Genomic DNA, 8,326 nt, shown 5'->3' on the forward strand with positions numbered 1-8,326 from the left:
ATTTTATTTTTTATTTTTTTTTGAGACGGAGTTTCGCTCCTGTCACCCAGGCTGGAGTGCAATGGCACTATCTCGGCTCACCACAATCTCCGCCTCCCGGGTTCAAGTGATTCTCCTGCCTTGGCCTCCCAAGTAGCTGGGACCAAAGGCACGCACCACCATGCCTGGCTAATTTTTGTATTTTTTGTTTGTTTTTGTTTTTTTCGAGACAGAGTTTGGCCCTTGTTGCCCAGGCTGGAGTGCAGTGGCGTGATCTCGGCTCACTGCAACCTCCGCCTCTCGGGTTCAAGTGATTCTCCTCCCTCAGCCTCCTGAATAGCTGGGATTACAGGTGCAAGCCACCACATCCAGCTTTTTTTTTTTTTTTTTGTATTTTTAGTAAAGACGAGTTTCACCATGTTGACCAGGCTGGTCTCGAACTCTTGATGTCAAGTAATCTGCCCACCGCAGCCTCCCAGAGTTCTGGGATTACAGGTGAGAGCCACTGCGCCAGGCCAACTCTTTTTAATTTTCAAATTTTAATTAGCTAGTCATTAAAAGATATTACTCCAGCCTTCTTTTGATTAGTATGAAAACAAAACAAAAGTCACATTGTCACATGTGTAAAAATTCAAACACAATGGCAAGTAAGACTTTTTCCCATCCTAGACTCAATAGACTCCACTGCCACTTCCTAGGGGCACTGCCATTAATATGTTCTTTTTTTTTTTTTTCCCAGCAGTCTTTCTCTGTCACCCAGGCTGGAGTGCAGTGGCACAATCTCAGCTCACTGCAATCTCCACCTCCCAATTCAAGCGATTCCTGCCTCAGCCTCCCAAGTAGCTGGAATCACAGGCGTGTGCCACCACACCTGGCTAATTTTTTATACTTTTGGTAGAGACAGTGTTTCACCATGTTGGCCAGGCTGGTCTCAAACTCCTAATCTCAAGTGATCCGCCCACCTCGGCCTCCTCAAGTGCTGGTATTAAGAGTGAGCCACTGCACCCGGACTTTTTTTTTTTTTTTTCCAGACAGAGTTTCACTCTCATTGCCCAGGCTGGAGTGCAACAGCATGATCTTGGGTTACTGCAACCTCCACCTCCCAGGTTCAAGTGATTCTCCCACCTCAGCCTCCCAAGTAGCTGGGACTACAGGCACCCGCCACAACACCTGGCTCATTTTTATATTTTTAGTAGAGACAGGGTTTCATCATGTTGGTCAGGGTGATCTTGAACTCCTGACCTCGGGTAATCTGCCCGCCTCAGCCTCCCAAAGTGCTGGGATTACAGGCGTGAGCCACCATGCCCGGCCAAGATGTTCTTATATGGCCTTTCAGGAATGGTCTGTGCACATAAAAAGTATACGTGTACGTGCGTATTTTCCACCATCCTCTTTTTAAAAAACTTAAGTGAGCACGTGGTACATGTGCTTGCCTTTCTGCACCTTGCTTTTCCCACTTAATACATCTTGGAGATTATTCCACATCGTCACACACATTATTATATTAGCGCATACTCATGTATGGGTATACCATTATTTAACCTACTCCCTTATAGAGATATAAATTGCAACACTCTTTAATAATAGAAATTGCTGGATTAAAATTTGGAATTACATGATTTCTTCTAATTTTTCCAAAGGAATCTTTATGTCATTATCATCAACCACTACTATGGGCTTCTTGGGAACATAAGAAATGTCTCTTGCCTTTTAGGGGTAGGGGTTCTTTTTTTTTTTTTTTGAGATGGAGTCTGGCTCTGTCGCCCAGGCTGGAGTGCAGTGGCGCCATCTCGGCTCACTGCAAGCTCTGCCTCCTGGGTTCACACCATTCTCCTGCTCAGCCTCCTGAGTAGCTGGGACTACAGGCGCCCGCCATCACGACCGGCTAATTTTTTGTATTTTTAGTAGAGACAGGGTTTCACAGTGTTAGCCAGGATAGTCTCGATCTCCTGACCTCATGATCCGCCCGCCTCGGCCTGCCAAAGTGCTGGGATTACAGGCGTGAGCCACTGTGCCCGGCCTTAGGGGTTCTTAATAACAGTTGAGAGCACAAAGTGAATATACAAGGAGATAAATACAACAAAGCACATGCTAGATAATAAATGATACAAGTAGCCTAGAGCTATAAAGAGATGACTGAGAAGTAAAATAGTCATCAGTGACACAACATGAGAAATCTAGATTTTTTCCAAGAAAGGCATTTTAGTTTACTGGGCCAGCCAGTTAAGCGTTTGAAAACTACAGTTTGATACATGCCAACTCTGGGACCATGACAGTCTGTTTAACATTGCTGCACTAAAATGGAGTACACCATATGCTACAGTGTATGAAAGAAGTAATTTATAAGTATCTAGCCGGGCATAGTGGCTCACGTCTGTAATCCCAGCACTTTGGGAGGCTGAGGTGGGTGGATCACCTGAGGTCAGGAGACCAGCTTGGCCAACATGGCAAAACCCTGTTTCTACTAAAACTACAAAAATTAGCCAGGCGTGGTGGCATGTGCCTGCAGTCTCAGCTACTCGGGAGGCTGAGGCAGGGGAATCCCTTGAACCTGGGAGGCAGCAGTTGCAATAAGCTGAGATTGCACCACTGCACTCCCTGGGCGACAGAGTAAAACTCTGTCTCAAAAAAAAAAAAAAAAAAAAAAAAGAAATGTATCTAACTAATTTGGCAAAATCAGGTAAAGTTGAAGAGGAACATACCCTAAGACTCAGTAAATCTACACTCTTGGAGAACTATCTATCTCACATGTACACAGGAGATACATATGAATTTGTTTACAGCAACATTGTTTAAAATAGCAACAAGTAAATAAACCAACAAACCTGGAAACAAACCTAAATATTCAACAGAACAGGAAAAGATAAGAAACAATATATTCATTTTAATGGAATGCCAGATAATGGTGAAAATGAATGAACTAGAGCTATATATTTCAACAGGGATGAATCACACAATACTGAGTGAAAAGTATACCATTTCAAGTTTGGCAAAAACAATGCTACATATTGCTTAGGAATAGATATACACGTGGCAACTATATAAAAAAAAGGCATGGGAATGACAAACACTTTTTTTTTTTTTTTTTTTGAGACAGAGCCTCACTCTGTCACCCAGACTGGAGTGCAGTGGCACGACCTCAGTTCACTTCAACCTCCACTGCCCGGTTTCAAGTGATTCTCCTGCCTCAGCCTCCCGAGTAGCTAGGATTACAGGCGCCCGCAACCACACCCAGCTAATTTTTTTTTTTTTTTTTGTATTTTTAGTAGAGACAGGGTTTCGCCATGTTGGCCAGGTTGGTCTCGAACTTCTGACCTCAGGTGATCCACTCGCCTCAGCCTCCCAAAGTGTTGGGATTACAGGCGTGAGCCACTGCACCCGGCCCTTTATACCTTTTTCTAATTATTTCTAATATTCAATTATTTCATAATTTTCAAAGGGGATGTCAGAAAACTTGATTTTACCTGAGTTCAGAATGATTTCCTATTAGGACTTTTAACATTCTTTATTTTAAGTTAAAAGGTAAATTTTTAGGGTACTCACCCAATGAATTCCAGTAATAAAGACATATCAAGTTCAGGTGGAATACGAAACACGGATTCTAGGACTTTTTTAGATCTTCCTTTGCTTGAAGGAACTGGCTGTGGAACAGCTATTTAATAGTCAAACAAAAATGTTAATTAAGAATAAAAATGTCATAAATTGAGATATTTGGAAAAATACACAAGTATTATAACTTTGTTGAGTATTTAAAAGATCATAAACCACTCAATCTCCCTGTCTTTAATGACATCAGCTAATCTGTCAAAGCCAGTGAAATGAGAGGCAAGCCTGGGGACCACTCCACAATGGAAGGCAGACATGTGGCTGGCTTATTAGGGCCGCAGAGAGAGCTCACTAGAACAGCAACATGTGTAGACAACCCTGCATAAGCACTACTATGTGCTAGGGCTCATACTTAGCACTTCACATGCATCATCTCATTCGTCCTTACTAAAGTACCAGTGCTACTTTTTTTTTTCTCTTAACTAATAAAGAAACTGAGACCGCCAGTCGCCATGGCTAATGCCTGTAATCTCAACCCTTTGGGAGGCCAAGGTGGGTGAATCACCTAAGGTCAGGAGTTCGAGACCAGCCTGGCCAACATCGTGAAACCCTGTCCCTACTAAAAATACAAAAACTAGCCAGGCATGGTGGTGTGTGCCTGTAATCCCAGCTATTTGGGAGGCTGAGACAGGAGGATCGCTTGAGACTGGAAGACGGAGGTTGCAATGAGCCGAGATCATGCCACTGCACTCCAGCCTAGGCGACAAGAGCGAAACTCTGTCTCAAAAAAAAAAAAAACCTGAGGCTTAGAGAGAGTAAGCAATTTGTGTAAAGTCACCCAGCTAAGTCAAAGAACCAGGATTTAAGCCAAGCAAGGTGGCTCATGTCAGTAATCCCAGCACTTTGGGAGGCCGAGGTGGGTGGATCACTTGAGGTCAGGAGTTCGGGACCAGCCTGGCCAACATGGTGAAACCCCATCTCTACTAAAAATACAAAAAAAATTAGCCGGGTGTGGTGGCACATGCCTGTAATCCTAGCTACTCAGGAGGCCAAGGCAGGAGAATTGCTTGAACCTGGAGACAGAGGTTGCAGTGAGCCAGGATCATGCCACTGCACTCCAGCCTGTGCGACAGAGTGAGAGTCCACCTCATTTAAAAAAAAAAAAAAAAAAAGCCAGGCACGGTGGCTCACACCTGTAACCCTAGCACTTTGGGAGGCCAAGGTGGGCAGATCACCTGAGGTCAGGAGTTCAAGACCAGCCTGACAAACATGGAGAAACCCCGTCTCTATTAAAAATACAAAATTGGCCAGGCACGGTGGCTCAAGCCTGTAATCCCAGCACTTTGGGAGGCCGAGGAGGGCAGATCACGAGGTCAAGAGATTGAGACCATCCTGGCCAACATGGTGAAACCCCATCTCTACTAAAAATACAGAAATTAGCTGGGCATAGTGGCGGGCGCCTGTAGCCCCAACTACTCGGGAGGCTGAGGCAGGAGAATCGCTTGAGCCCAGAAGGCAGAGGTTGCAGTGAGCCAAGATCATATCACTGCACTCCAGCCTGGTGACATCTCAAAAAATAATCATAATAAATAAATAAAAATACAAAATTAGCCAGGTGTGGTGGCGCATGCCTGTAATCTCAGCTACCTGGGAGGCTGAGGCAGGAGAATTGCTTGAACCCAGAAGGTGGAGACTGCGGTGAGCTGAGATCACGGCATTGCACTCTAGCCTGGCAACAAGAGCAAAACTCCGTCTCAAAAAGAACCAGGATTTAAATCCAAATCTATTTCACGTCCATTCCATGACATTACATCATCATAAAAACTAACGTTTGAACAGTTACTGTGTGCCAGGCACTGTTTTAAGTGCTTATATTACTCTATATTTTTTTAAATGAAGTGGTATGATTATCATTATTTTGTAGATGAGAAAACAAGACATTTACGTATGTAACTGGCTTGGCTTAAGTTATACACCTCATAAAGTGGCAGGGCTAGGAACAAACTCAGAGAATCTAGCTCCACAATCTGCAATCTCTAATTTTTATAAATAAATTGGATTACACACAGCATTACCTTCAAAATCTCTCTGATCACATAATAAGCTACCCCCAAAAGGAACTTCAAAGGGCATATATTTTATCGTTAGTATTCTTTAATCTATAAGTACATTATGGTATACACCCAAACTTACCAGGTTTAGGTACTTCTAGACCTCTTTCTTTATAGAAATCATGCATTTGCTTTTTTTCTCCTAAAAAATGATAAAACACAGACTAAATTACACTTAAAATGTAACTAGTAGAGTCAGAGATTCTGGGATTCACAACCATGTAATAAAAGAAACTTACTTTCCTCTAGATTGATCACTAATTTGTACACTATGTCTTGTAACTGTCGGTCCAACCTAATAAAAGGAAAGGATGGAGAAGACCTCAGAATTCAGAAAAATGCATTTTGGTACAGAGTGAGTTAATTGTGTTTTCTCTTGAGAGTGGATATCTTCTTTCTGAGAGGTGAGTTACTTTCAAGTAGCATTTAGAGTTCCTAAAATATAACTCACTCAAGAAAACCTTAAGTAAATATATGTAATCATTAAGTATTCACAGATTCTTGAATGGGTCACTAAACTGTTTCATGTGCGTTGTTTTTTTTGTGAGTGTGTGACAAGGTCTCACTTTTGTCACCCAGGCTGGAGTGCAGTGGCTCAATCATGGCTCACTGCAGCCTCTACTTTCTAGGCTTAGGTGGATTTTTCCCACCTCAGCCTCCTGAATAGCTGGGACTAAAGGCGCGTGACACCACGCCTGGTTAATTTGATTTTATTCCCTTCATAAGAATACGAGTTGAGGGCAGAGACTGTATTTTGAACCTCTGTCTATCATCTGCAAAGCACTCCTGTGTGAAGGTAGTAAAAATCAATAGTATTTGTTGAATAAATAACAGTAATCTACTGTTAGTATTTTTCCTCTCTTAAGAAACTGAGTATGAACTGGAAATTTGAATAATAAGCCACAATGAGCTAATGACAAATGGGCTTTACTAAAGAGGCCAGTTGTTTCAGATATTACTTCTAAAAAAACAGAATTTGGAATACCTATATACTGGAAATGAAAAGCCTAAACTAGTCTCATTAACTTGAGTGAGTGATGGGATTAAAATTCTCAGGAAAGAGGCCTGTGCCTCTTTTAAGTCCTCAGCAGATATTACAGTGCCTAGTACATACAGTAAGTGCTCTATACATATTTCTTAAAAGAATATGTAGTTCCCTTTTAATTTTGAAAGAGGTCAAGAGTTGTTTTTTTTTTTTTTTTTGAGACATTCTCATCACTCTGTCGCCCAGGCTGGAGTACAGTGGCACGATCTTGGCTCCTGCAACCTCTGCCTCCCAGGTTCAAGCGATTCTCCTGCCTCAACCTCCCAAGTAGCTGGGATTACAGGCATGTGCCGCCACTCCTGGCTAATAGTGGAGACGGGGTTTCACCATGTTGGCCAGGTTGGTCTTGAACTCCTGACCTCAAGTGATCCACTCACCTCGGCCTCCTAAAGTGCTGGGATTATAGCATTAGCCGCTGAGCCCATCCTGAGAGGTCAAGAATTTATTCCAACTATATAACTTCAAGCTTTCAGAAAAAGTGTATTTAAAATACAACTGTAAATTATATATTCTTCTTACCTTATGTTATAAAGAGGTTGTGTCTGATGTACCACTATATTGCATTTTGGACATCTGTTGCTGTAGTAAAAATGTCTTACGATGCAGCTTTTACAAACTGTTGAAAAAGAAAATGTTGAAGTCAGGATGCTTTCAAGACATTTCAAAAACTGAAAAATTATTCAGAAATGTGACCGGTATGCTTACAGGTATGAAGACATTCTGTGATGGTAGTTGCATCTATTAAGTAACCTTTGCAAATGGAACACAAGATGTATGGGGTCAGCTCAGAGAGATTAATCAGGCGCTGCAAATAAATGGAAACAGTTTTAAAATACAAGTCCTTGCCTTTTTCAAATTCTTTTTTTTTTTTTTTTTGAGACAGAGTCTCACTCTGTAGCCCAAGCTGAGTGCAGTGATGTGATCTCCGCACACTGCAACCTCCACCTCCTGGATTAAAGCTATTCTCCTGTCTCAGCCTCCCGAGTAGCTGGGATTACAGGCACGCACAACCACACCTGGCTAATTTTTGTATTTTTAGTAGAGATGGGGTTTCACCATGTTGGCCAGGCTGGTCTCGAACTCCTGACCTCAGGTGATCCACCCGCTAAAGCCTCCCAAAGTGCTAGGATTACAAGCGTGAGCCACCGCGCTCAGTCCACCTTCTTCAAAACCTTAAACCATAATTTCAAAATGTCATTGCAACATGGAAACATATACCTCCAACCCATTAAAATACTGCTGAAAGTTACAATAACAACACAATATAAATTATTGTTTCTTTCTTTCTTTTTTTTGAAAGGGAGTCTGGCTCTGTCGCCCAGGCTGGAGTGCAGCGGCAGGATCTCGGCTCACTGCAACCTCCGCCTCCCAGATTCAAGTGATTCTCCTACCTCACCCTCCTGAGTAGCTGGGATTACAGGCGCGTGACACCACGCCCGGCTACTTTTTGTATTTTTAGTAGAGACGGGGTTTCACCGCTTTGGTCAGGCTGTACTCCTGACCTCGTGTTCTGCCTGCCTCGGCCTTCCAAAGTGCTGGGATTATAGGCGTGAGCCACACCGCGCCCGGCCAAATTATCGTTTCAAAAGGATCTTTACGCCGGGCGCGGTGGCTCACGCCAGTAATCCCAGCACTTTGGGAGGCC

The 8,326-nt window shown here is 42.9% G+C and overlaps 1 protein-coding gene and 1 long non-coding RNA gene across 3 annotated transcripts in view; one reads left to right on the plus strand and one right to left on the minus strand.

The window, feature by feature from the left end:
• SH3PXD2A (SH3 and PX domains 2A) overlaps positions 1–8,326 on the plus strand; it is a 286,817-nt gene that overhangs the window by 100,907 nt on the left and 177,584 nt on the right. The window lies entirely within an intron of this gene.
• Positions 3,434–7,482, minus strand: LOC116483980 (uncharacterized). Its single transcript, XR_004252411.1, has 5 exons — positions 7,387–7,482; positions 7,201–7,297; positions 5,876–5,931; positions 5,719–5,778; positions 3,434–3,631 (listed from the first exon to the last, which is right to left on the minus strand). It is a non-coding gene; the product is annotated as an uncharacterized LOC116483980 (long non-coding RNA).

This window comes from Hylobates moloch, unplaced genomic scaffold (genome assembly GCF_009828535.3).
Source record: "Hylobates moloch isolate HMO894 unplaced genomic scaffold, HMol_V3 SCAFFOLD_3, whole genome shotgun sequence".
NCBI lineage: Eukaryota > Metazoa > Chordata > Mammalia > Primates > Hylobatidae > Hylobates > Hylobates moloch.